Source organism: Ammospiza caudacuta, chromosome 5 (assembly GCF_027887145.1).
Source record: "Ammospiza caudacuta isolate bAmmCau1 chromosome 5, bAmmCau1.pri, whole genome shotgun sequence".
NCBI lineage: Eukaryota > Metazoa > Chordata > Aves > Passeriformes > Passerellidae > Ammospiza > Ammospiza caudacuta.
In genome coordinates, this window is record NC_080597.1 from 44,426,291 (window position 1) to 44,438,638 (window position 12,348).

Genomic DNA, 12,348 nt, shown 5'->3' on the forward strand with positions numbered 1-12,348 from the left:
TTTAATGAAAACAAATGAACGCTGACCAAGGGTGCACTCAGGTGGAATTATTGATGTTGCCGTTCTCACCTCAAGCACAGCAACCTCTGACTCGAAGGGAAGATGCATTGCAATAGAAATCAGAGCTGTGAGGTCCTGTCACCCACCCTCTAATGGTTAATATTGCCTGTGCTAAGTGGCTTTATTATTGAACAAAGACACACAACCCACAGAGAGTCTGTGGATGGGGGATGGAGCTCAGACCTTTGCCACTGCTAGGCTGAGATTTCATCCCAACAGCTATAGGGAGCAGCTAAAGCACATTTTGTGGATGGTTTTTGTGCATGTTTCGATGTGTGAGAGAGAGCACGCTGCCTTATTTAGTATTGCTTATAATGAACATTCATATTCATTCTTGGAAACACCATAGTGATTTAAAAATTGTTATTTTTATGGTAGAATCGTGAAGATCATAACCATTGTGAAAAGACACAAGTACAGCATCCAGTGTGCAGTTATTCTTCTAAGAAAATATTTAATTATACAAACATCAACCAGGTCTTTTTTTATTCAAGTCAATATAAATCAATATTCATTGTTCTTCAGGGTGAATGACGACCTCTATAGGGTACTTTTCAGGTAATGCTGTAGCTCATAGGTCAGTAATATTTATGGCCTTGAAAGTATTCAACCTTTTGGGGTTTTTTGCTGTGATCTTAGTAGTTATAGTTTATAGTGTCATTAGTAGTTATCATTTATAGTATCATTACTGTATTTATAAAACACTTAAGCTAAGGTCTGGGAACAGGCTGAAGTTTGTGGTTTCATATGACATTTTGAGAACTCATGACGATTTTCACTTGTGTTCTTTAAAAAGAAAGTTTGATGAAAATGTACTGGTACAATTTTTATTCAGAGCAGCTGATAAGATTAGGAATTTCAGGTGTTGAGTAATAGTCATCATGACTAATGACCATTTATTTTGAGTAATGACCATTTATTTTGATTTTTTTGCAATATTGATGTGCATTCTGGAGTTCTTGAGAGCATTGCAGATAAATTTTTACTTCGTGCTTTGCATAAGTCACAGTTTATTCAGAGAGATAATACAAGTGTTCAGTGAGAAGTGCTTTGCTGTACTTCAGGTGTTCTGAAAACAGCTGATCTGTGCTTGTGTATATTCTTCACCTTTTAATATAGTGATGACATTATCTGAATTACTTACTCCATCTCTAGACCTTAGGAGCCCAAAGGATAAACTAGATTGAGCTGGTTGGATATTTTTAAAAATTGTAATTAAAATTCTTCATGCCTTAGCAAATTCTCATTGTAACACAATGAATGTTGTGGGTTTACATACACAAAAGGTGTTGCAAAACTAAGCATTACTTTGAGAATTAACTTGAACATTTAGGAGTTGACTGAAGTTTCTGAAAATAACCTATAAACATTTATATCACTTGACACCATGTTTTGTATGTGAGATAGCACCTTGTAAATAGCTTCTATTCTCACTTGTGTGTGAGCCTTTTATTCACATTATGGATTAGTCTTGGCAGAGGTGCAGAAGCACCCCAGCTAGCCGGCTTTGTTTGGCAATAGGAAGTTCACTATTAACTAGTAGCATTAATTAGTACAAGACCAGAAGCAGAACAGCTGCTTTTACTCGGGAGCAGGATCACCCTTCTGATGTTATGTAGGTCAGCTCCAAATAGCTTTAAAATTGGAAGGTGTGGTGCAGTGAACCCAGTAAATTCTGCTGGACCTGGATGGGAACATGTCAGCTGGAGTTACTGTCAGTAATCCTCACATGGAGATCTTATCCTGTATGGAAAGCATTCATTTCTATTCCCCCAGATGGTATGCCTGATAACACATCACATTTCTGAACTGCTAGTTTTTCAAGCTTGAAGCAAGGGAGTACCTTTGACAGTACAGCTGTCTATTCCACTTGATGCTCTGTCATTCCTAAGACATGGACAGCAGATGTTCTATTCCCAAGGAATGCTCTGCCTATTGAATTGGCCAAGGGAAAACTTGTGGGTTTTAGCAATGTAATTGATTGCATGCAGAGTTTTGCACAGGTTTGAACAGTCTGTGAAAAAAAATACTAGTGAAGATGTAAATCTTCAGGATTTACAGGATGTGAGATGTAAATCTTCCAGCTTGGTAATGGGATCATGGCATCTCTCTGTGTCTGGTGAAAGTTCCTTCTCATGACATTTGAATTCACTTTAAAGGATTTCACTGCTCCATCCTTTTGGCAACTATCAAAAAAGCAAGGTTTTGTTGCTGCGAGGCCTGACACTACTATACCAGCTGCAAAGCTCTAGAGATGGGTTTTATCCTTCCATGTGAAACTATTGAAAGAGCAGTATTGATGAGCACTGACTGAGTGCACAGAGAAGTAATGTAATTCTGTAGAGGTTACACGGAGCTCAGGCTTGGTTTATTTTACAGGGAAAAATGTTGAAATAATAATTTTATAATTAAAGGCAAATGAGCACATACTGCGAGATCAGTGCACTGAGTTTAATTTCTTTCATCCCCAGAAGGAAGGAACGGAGTAAGCATCTCCCTGGAGCAGAACCTGCTTATTTGAGATGCAGAATGCATAATTCATGTGATGAGACTACATGTCATATTTACCATGTCTTCACATGGTGCAAAATCAACAAGCAGCAGATCCTTTCAAAGGGATTTACAGAATTGCTGAAATAATAGTTAATTCAAATTATATGCATTAATATAATGCAGTTTGAAACATGGACCTTATTTTACATGTGTGTAGGTGTTTAGTTACAGTTATATATACATGATTGTTTGAAACATTACTTAGCTTTACAGTCAGAATTTCTTAACTTAAAAGTAAGGCTGAGGTAATGCTAGCATGAGAAGCAGCTTGCAGTCAGAAACAAACAGATTTTCCCCTCTAAATATTTAAATTTAGACTGTCAAGCAGAACATAATGAACCCTTATTGCTACTGTGTCCTTACAGAAGCCAAGGGAGTGAATTGTGCCCCCCTGAAGAAACTGTCAGCAGTAGTGTTAAGGTGCATCAATGAAAACAATGTGTTTCAGAAGCCATGGGTTAGACCCTTCCGTCACAATCATAGATGCAGTTGAAAACAACACTAATTTAAAATGAAGGTATTTGATAGCCAGCCTCCTGAGTCCCTAGGTTTAGATGGACATAGTTCCCTTGAGTTCTGGGCTGAGGTTTCCTGATTGCTGAGGGTGTGCCCAGGCAGTGCCCGGCCAAGGGCAAGTGTTGGGTCAGGAGCAGGTGAGCCAAAGGTGCCATTCCTAGGATTGCTTATTCCTGCAGGAGCTTTAAAAAGGGCATCAGCTATTCCTGTGGCACTGATACAACATCAAGAGCTGATGGCACATTTAAAGAGGCACTTTGAAGTCAAGGAGACCTTAACATTTACTCCGAGATAAGCATGTTCCTGTGCTGTCCTGAATATGGACAGGCTGAATAACTGTTCCCATGATTTCCAAACTAAAATTCAATGTCCTCTTATCTCTTTTAACAACATGGGTAAATCAGTCAACAGTAATGATGTGCAAACTGTTCGCTTTATACATCTATTTCTTTGTTTTCAGTTCACTTACTGAAAACTGAGGGCATGGAGGGGAACGAAGCAACCTGACACAAGGATACAAATTATTGTTTTGTGAAGTGAGAATAAGACACCATACATTTAAGACTGATTAAAATATTTCGTAGAATCTGCAACAAAAGTTTAATTTTGCTTTTAGTCCATATTTTTTATTGAGTCTTAAAACTTACCATTACTAAAAAAATAGTTTAAAATACCACATTATTTTGAGGTGAAATGTGTCAGCTTCTCAGTGTTTCATTTTTGGGAAAAGTGAATTTCTGCTCAATCTGCTTGGCATTAAATTAAAAAAAAAATCCATACTAATTCCTTCTTCTGTCTGCTAACCTAGACATGTGCACTGTCTGAGACTTCTGACTGTAAAGTCTTGTTGCCTGAAGTAGTCAAGGGCTCAGAAGAACTATAGTGTGAACTAAACACTGGGAGAGCTGTTTGAATCATCTGTGAATTCAGAGATTTTGTTTGGCTTGGGATGATTGCAGTTGTGAGCTGTCTCTTTCCTAAGTAAATTCTTGTTCAAGAAACAGGCACCAAATAACAAAGAGTAGAGAAAATATTTCCTCAAAGAGAGGAGTTTTCCTCTTGTCTGGGACAGAAGAATGGCAAAGCTGCCTGCCTTCTGTCCTGCTCCACACACCCAGCAGAAGGCCCTTGGAGTCTTGTCCTCACCATGTTGTACAAGCCACGGTTGTTTCACCTCCCATGTAACCCTTGTGCTCCAGCTCTGCCTGCCTCTGGGACCCACAGGAGCCTTCCCAAGCCTCATTCCAGCCACCTCCTACTCCACAGTGACAGCAGGCAAATTATCTGCATTTATGGTGTGAGTGCATGCTAAGCCTTGCAGAGACAAGCAGGAAATGACCAAACCTAGATGTCATAGATCATTCTTTTGAGGTTTTCTCCACCAACAGGAGCCTCTTTTTCTCTCTAACCAGTTTTTGTATTATTATTTGTCATTTGTAAGTTTTGTACCTGGCTGCAGGGAGGTACTAACAGGTCAGTTATTAAAATAGGTCACTGTGCTCTGAAGGAAAATTGTGAAGACTTTAAAGTCTGAAATTAAAGCGACTAGATTTTTCAGTGCCTTTGTACATGTGTAAATACTGCACTTTCTTTCCACACTACCTGACTCTTTGAAGCGTGCTGTAATACAGGTTTTGTATTTCAGTACAGTGTTTGATCTCAAAAACAAGAGTAGCCATCAAACTGGAGGGAAAATAGAGTGAATGTAAAGCCCTGAGCACATCCTCTGCAGTGGCTCAAGATCTGGAATTGCAGTTAGAAGATGGTTTGCAACCTTGTTTGGGGGGAGCTGGGTAACAGGATTTTAATGCAAAAATAAAATGTTAAACAAACATAATTTTAGGGTAGGCTGAATTTTGAACTGCTTAGCTAGAAGGGAGCACATGCAAATCAAAGAAGCTTAAAATGCCTTGAAAAGATAATATTTACAGAGCTGATACTAAAAAAGTAGTTGCTGTATGATGTAGTGTCCTCAGTAATTGCTTAGGACACAAAATATTCCTAAGAGAAGCTATGAAATACTAAATTATTGTAATAAAACCAATAGTTAACATCCTGGGAATTTTCTGGCTCTGAAATATTTAAATACACAATGTAAATGTCATTAGAAAGCAGTAAGGCAGTTTTCATCCTGTCCTTGGCTCTGAACACATAGAGGAGCTGTTTACAAAAATACAGAGGTATGCCTTTTTTTCCCCTCCCTGGCCCACAGCCTGCTGTGCAGCAAATGCTCACAATTCTGTCTCAAGCTGCATCAAATCTGGCTTTCCTGAGGGGTTTGTCTACTACCCACAACCAATGAACTCAAATGTAGGTCAGGTGGAAGCCGAAGAATTTTAAAGACCCTTCTTCTTTCTTCACTATGATTCTTGGGCTTTTGTAACATCTGGGAATATCTGTTTAAATAAAAATACTATCAGAAAATCACTATCAGAAAGCAAGCAGAGGTTGTGAAAAAAATAAGAAAGTAATTGAATTTATATATATATCTGTATATGTGTGTATATGTATGTGAACAAAAATTCCAGAATCCAGTCTAAATTAAAGCCAGAACATGTGATATGATGTCATTGAATTGCCAATATAGAATTGTAGTAACTGAATTTAAGATCGTGTGTGCTGTGCCTCGAATTAAATAAGGAAAAGTTCTGTACTGCATAGATGGAGTGCATTAATTTTCTGTTGCAAGATAATTTCAGAAAAAGGTGAGAAATCTGGAAAGTAAGATGGGAGAGATAAAAGGGTTTCTAAAAAAATCCACATTGATTGAAAAAAAATTAGACTTCTGAAGTGATCCTGGCATCTAAACTCCATTAAGTGACAGTGCTCAGGAGGGAGATGGCTCCCAGGTTATTCCTGTAGCTCAGCTCTTAACATCTGCACCAGGTTCCCAGTGACTGACAGATGATGCATCCCTCTGGGTACGTGTTTACCTGTATGCAAACACAGCTCCAGAGCCAGTTTTGTTTTCCTTGGTAGTTAATATGGCATTGGCAAGACAGTGAGTGTTCAAAAGCAGCTGTTCTCAAGCCACAGTTAACTTGGTCCAATTCCTTCAGGCTCCTCTGCTGAGTAAAACTGCAGATTTAAATGATGCTGTTATTTTTTGACAGAGTGCTCCTAACATCAGCAGGCCCCCTTGCGTCATTTGCTATAGTGCAGCCACCCTCTCAAGCAATGTTGGCTGACTTGTGCAGTCCTCAGTCATTTTTTTCATCCTTGTCAAAAGAAATCTGCCTTGACTTTAACTTCAGCTTCTCTCAGATTTCAGAAGCACTCTGCTGTCACAGATGCAGCACTGTGTTGCCTAATCCTTCATCCCCCATCAAAATGTGAAAGTCTTCATTGGCCAACTGGTTTTGCAGAGTAAGAACATGATTTGCTTGATAAAACCTGTGAAAATCATCCCCAACCTTTTTCATAGTTCTCATGGTGAGAAAAAAGAATTCATCACAGAAGACTTGAACAAAAAACATATGTCCGTAAAAGCTGGGTTAGGAAATTCAAGTATGTGTCTACAAAAGCACTTTTTTCCCTCAATTTGCATTTTTCTCATAGTCACTTACTTTTACTATTTACTTTTAAAAATCAGCACAAAATGCCACTGAAGAGATTTTAAGCATTTAGAAATCCATTAGCTGTAACCTCTGCAGTCACAGTTATTATGGTAACGATCGTGGGTGATTTCTGAGCAGAAGCAAGAGTTCTGACCTGTGAAATGCAGATCACAGCCTAGTAAGCTTTTCTGCACTTGAGGTGTTTATTATATCTGCAAAGTCATTTGCTGATTTTCATGTTTGATGAGAGGCTCCAGTTGCTGTATCATTTACAGGCTTCCCTGTGTGTTTGTTTAACCTGCTGGAGGTTTACCAAATGGTCTGTGAAGCAGCTGCAGGGCTATATGTCTTTTCCTTCCCACTGACATTGAAAATTTTGGAATTTGCTTTCACATGTTTATTACTGAAGATTTCTTTCTTGTCTTTCCGCCTTTTCATCAAAACAAGACTTCATGTTTCATACACAGATAAACAGGAAGGAAATCTGTCTCTTGTAGAAAATTACCAAAGGTCACTGAGTTCTTACGTAATTGAGATTGCTGATGATTTATTTATATATATTTTTTACAGGTTGCTACATGCTGGTGTTTTTCACTACTGAAAAAGGATTAGAATAGAGAACAGTCTCATTTGACTCCTTTTACCATGAAGGAGAAAATGTATTAAGGGCAATACTCTACACAAGGAATGTGCACTTTTTCAAATATCCAACTGATTCACGATCTGAAAATTTACCTGACTTGAAATGATTTTTGATATTCACACAGCCAGGAGCAGGTTTTGATGCTGATGGTACCAAACACCTTAATTCATGTGTATTTGAATTTAATTGCATATAGTTTTGCTAACCTTTAGCCTTTAAGAGTAAAATGTATTAAATTATTGCAGCTGCATTTTTTTCCAGAAAAATCAGTTTAGCTATTTGTAGTATAGGATGATATACCATATAGCATCTATAACATCATTAAAAAAACTGCCTCAGCAGGTTAGCTGTTGCATACACATTTAGGGGCAGGATGGGCAGTTCTGAGTGAATTGTTGTGTACTCAGCAAATGTGCTTGCAGTGTGTACATGTGTGCATGTACTCCTCTGTGCTAGTTTGAAGCAGGAGTCCCTAGTGCCTTCCTTCCAGTCACTGGGATACCACAGGATTTTTCAATGGAGCTTGGAACCTGAAAATAGGCTGGGAAGCATCAGTGCATCTCCTGAGGTTGGGGGTCCCATCCTCCAGGACAGTTGTTTTCCTGCACAATTCTGGCATGCTGTCTAAGCTCCACAAAGGGAAATTACCCTTGTGGTGGTTGGTTTTGCTCATTTTCATCAAAGTGTTGATTATGTCTGTTGAAAAATTTATTCTCCTTTAAAGGTTTCAGTTTGAAGAGGAGGCAGGGTATAGTGGACATGTGAGGAGAGGGGAAAAAGGAAAAGAAGAAAGATGGTCAAGACTAGATTTGAAATAGGAGCATGGAGACAGTCTCTGAAAGAGACACTGGACTAGCTGGGTGAGCCTAGCTAGTGAGGGTGAGGAAAGGGGGAGGAAAACCATATATTCTTGAAAGGTCATGGAAGGAGGTGCAAAGCAGAAGGAGATTTGTAACCCTGGGATTGTGCAATTGATGGTGATCCCTTCCTGGCTGAACATAAAACTTGCCAATCCAAACAATCACTGCTGTCTACAAGAAGTTGTAAAACTTTGTGAAACCAGACTGACTGTCCCTTGTGGAATACACAACCTAGTGCAGCTACTAGAGGTTCTTCTGGGTAACAGAGAAGCTAAAATTTAGTATTAATCTCTTGAAGAATGACTGCATTTTCATGGGATTTCTTGGGGCAAGAAAAGGGAGGTGTCTTCAGAAAAACTGATAGTACATGAGGAGAAAATTCACGAGGAAAGCTCAGGTTTGCCAGTCTGTTCAGAAGTAAGGAGAGGTATTAAAATTGTTTTCAGGCAATATATTTTTCTCTGAGTGGAAATCTATGTAAATTCTTCTCTATACTGCTTTCAGTCCAGTATTGGAGGAAAAATGTGTATTCAACAGCAAAAATAATTTCTGCATCATTATGTGTAGATACTCATGGATCCAGTATCTCTAGAGAGGAAGAGCAAGCAGTAAATCTGTGTATTCAAACTGTGTCAGTGCATTCAGAAGAGACTGAGTAATCTAATTGCCAAGAGTCTCATATGTAAATATTGAAAAGACTGAGGAGCATTGTACTCTCTTATGTGGCACTACTGGATGTCAAGGAACTGTGGCAGGACCACACTGGGCAAAGCAGGCTGGTTCTCATGCTGTCCCTAAACCTCCTTCTTTCCAAGATGGAGCAGGATTAGATGGAGTGTTTTTGATCTGACTCACAAGAGCATTGCTTTATTTCAAAAATCTTGTGTTGCACGAATCTGTAGACAGAAGCATATGACTGACAAACAAAATCTAGGCTTGTTCCTTTAAGGTCTGAGAAGTTTGCTCATCTGAGAAGTTTGGGAAAATTTTTTAATAATTTGCCTGCTTGAGTCTTTTTGCACTTAATAATTTTTTTATCTTATAGTTATAGATAATTAACTTGATGTTTTTAATGTTCCTAATATAATTTCTTATACCTCTTTAAAAGACTTAATGCATGATTTCCATCTGTTCAGAGGTTTTTTAATATCTCTTTCAATTTCTTCAGTGATTATCATTTCAGGGCATGAAAATAGTAAGGAAATAATATACCATCTACAAAGATAACACCAAAATATGCTACCCCAGAGCTGGATAGTAGTTTGCCTCTTCTTTTCAACTGTATCAGTGCATCAAAGCTGCTCATTCTCACTTTGCAGCCTGATTTATACGCAAAAATCTTAAATTATTTTTTGTTGCTATAAAATTCTGTGTCCATTTTGCCAATATGAAATGGCTCAAAGTATTTTTTATGGAGGATGGAGAAAAGGTTTCTTTGCTTGTTTGCCTTATAGCATTTTCATGCTTTCTATTCATTTCTTCAAATTAAAAGAGGAAAAGAGATTCTGGTGCTCGTGTGTCTTCCACATCACATCCGTGGTACATGGGGCAGACAGAGATGTAATGGCATGCCTCATAGTGTAGAATAAAAGAAGTGGTTTGGTTTGTGCAGGATCTGGAAGACCAGAAGTTTATTATAACATCAATGCAAACTAGCTTTTGGTTCCTTGCTATTTAAAAGCGCAGTAGTAAGAACAAAGGTCTTGTCTGTTCGAGTTTCGATGTATTTATTGTGAATTTCTGGGGCCAAAAGAGGTATTTGTGTCTATCTTAACTAAACATACAGCTTCCTGGAATTTATTTGAATCTCAACTTGTATTTGAATTATATTTTAGAAGGACATTCAATCTATTTACGGTTGCCAGTGATGCAAAATGCATCACAACCCTTTGTGGTTAGACTCACTGCATTTATTTTTAGTTTGAGTATGCGCAGGTTCAGCTTCACCTCATTTGTAAGAAAGAGTTGTTTTTCATCAAAATTCACCTCATCCTTTATAGGCACTTCACTCTGAAATCACTATTTAACCTTCCCTTTGTTAAAGTAATCAAGTTGTGTTTCAGGTGTCGTTCCTCCGTGGAATTTTCCTTTAACTATTGTGAAAACTCTTTCATGACTTTCCTGTCCTCTCTTTTGTTACTAATAATATTGGGGAATTGTGTCAAAAGAAGGAGAAAGAGCATCTGAGTGACAGTCACTACTCCACTAACAGAAAGGTGTACTAAGTACTGCTCTGTTAAGCTGTTTTCTTTATACAGTCATGGTTTCTATTAATTATTCTGGCCAGTGAGAGGTTTGATCACCTGGGAGGGTTCCCAAATAACTTTTTGGCAACTTTAATTTTGTAATTAATTTACTGGGAACCTGTTGGGGTTTTTTATATATAGGTGCACACATCCATTCACATCTTTTACATTGGTAGAACAAGGTACTTATAAAAGTTTGTAGGTGATATGCAGGCTAGGAGGATGCAGATAGTCTTTTTTTATTTATTATCCTTGTCCAAATTGCAGTTATCTGTGACACTTTATGTCTGTGTAGCTTGGGGAATCCACTGATGTTATGTGAATAAACACATAAAGAAGGCTCTTCAGTAAAGTCAATCTTATTACCAAGCTGAAAAGAGAACAAGAAAGCAAAACAAGGAGTATTTTAATAGGGGAAAATTGCAACAAGGAGCAACAAGGCCAAAGTTAGGAGATTTCATTGCTCTTATTCACAGAAAACATTGGTAGAAGGACACTGTGAACATCAATCCAAGCAGGAACAAATGTCAGTCTTCAATGCTAATTGATTTTATTGGTGGAGCAAAATGAGCCCAGCTTCATAGTTAAATGTGAGACAAGATTCTGCCAAGACCTTCCTCCTATATTAGATGACACTGTGACCCTGAGTACTTGTTGGATAAATGATATGGAAAAGGAGCACTGACCTTTGAGATACTAAAGACACAATGTCATAGACAAATGAGACGTGTTAGAGCTGAATTTTAGATATCACTGCCAAATGATGAGTGATCATACCTGATAACACAATGTGACTCTTGAACCCCAAAATATTGCTTCTGTAGAGGAAAGTGAGAAGTAAAAATTGATAGAGGTCATACAGGGAAATCATGCCATTATATCAAGACTGCAACAAAATGGATCAAATCGATCAAGAATAAAAATGTTACAGTACAGGTAATAATTTCTAAATAACTTGTTGTTAACATATTCACATTGGACTAAAAGTGTTCTTGTTCAGAAAGATTTCAGATTTATTTCTGAAATTGAAAGTTTAGCAAATATATTTGAAAGTCATTACAAATTTTTAGCTACAAACCCAGATACCTAGTAAGGAACTTTTGCAATTTTATGATAAGGATGGTATGTAACTGAGGAAGCCATTAAAAGCCAAGGGCTTTTTCCTTAGCCAGTAACCAAAGGTAATGGTGCAATAGAGAGCATATACTGGGTGGGAATGTCCAATCTCAAAGCTTGACTTACTTAATCAAACACCACAGAAAATAACAGGAAAGCTGTTTAAGTCAGTCTAGTTTAAGTGCTAGCCAGTGAGGATGATAGCTGGATATGATTATAATGTGTGGTAAGATGTGCTTTCCATGGCCTGTGTTAAGAGTATGGGGGAAATTGAAGTATTTTTGACAAGTTGCAAATACATTTTATAGTCCCAGTTTTCTCTGTGTATAAAATTGGAGTAGAGACTAGAACATTTTATTTGTTGATAGGATTGTTGATCCTATATCTACTAGGGTAGTAGATATATTACAATTTGCAGATATATTACTGCAAATTGTAATATATCTACTACCCTATAAAATTATCATTGACCAGTAGTCAAAACATGGGAATGAGATGATGTCAAGGCACCATCTTGTATTTTTCTAATGCATATATACTTAAAATTAAGCATTATAAACTCAAATCCATGCCAAACAGTCTTATGAGATTGTAGCAGCTAACATTAGGCTCATTATCTCTATTTCCATCATAAGCTCTGGGTCTTCACTAAGGACAATATTGTGAGTGTACCAACCTGTTCCAACCACTGTTAAATAAAGAAGGGAAAGAAAAACTGGAGCAAAGGCTCTCTTACAGACATTTTGTAAGACCACAGGGAGCAGAAGTTTGTTTATTTCAAAAACATCACATATTGA

General features: G+C 37.7%; 1 protein-coding gene across 5 annotated transcripts in view; it reads left to right on the forward strand.

Annotated features, from left to right (window-relative positions):
* The window catches only part of GRIP1 (glutamate receptor interacting protein 1), a 211,918-nt gene that overhangs the window by 111,434 nt on the left and 88,136 nt on the right, over positions 1-12,348 (forward strand). The gene's annotated exons all lie outside the window — the stretch shown is intronic.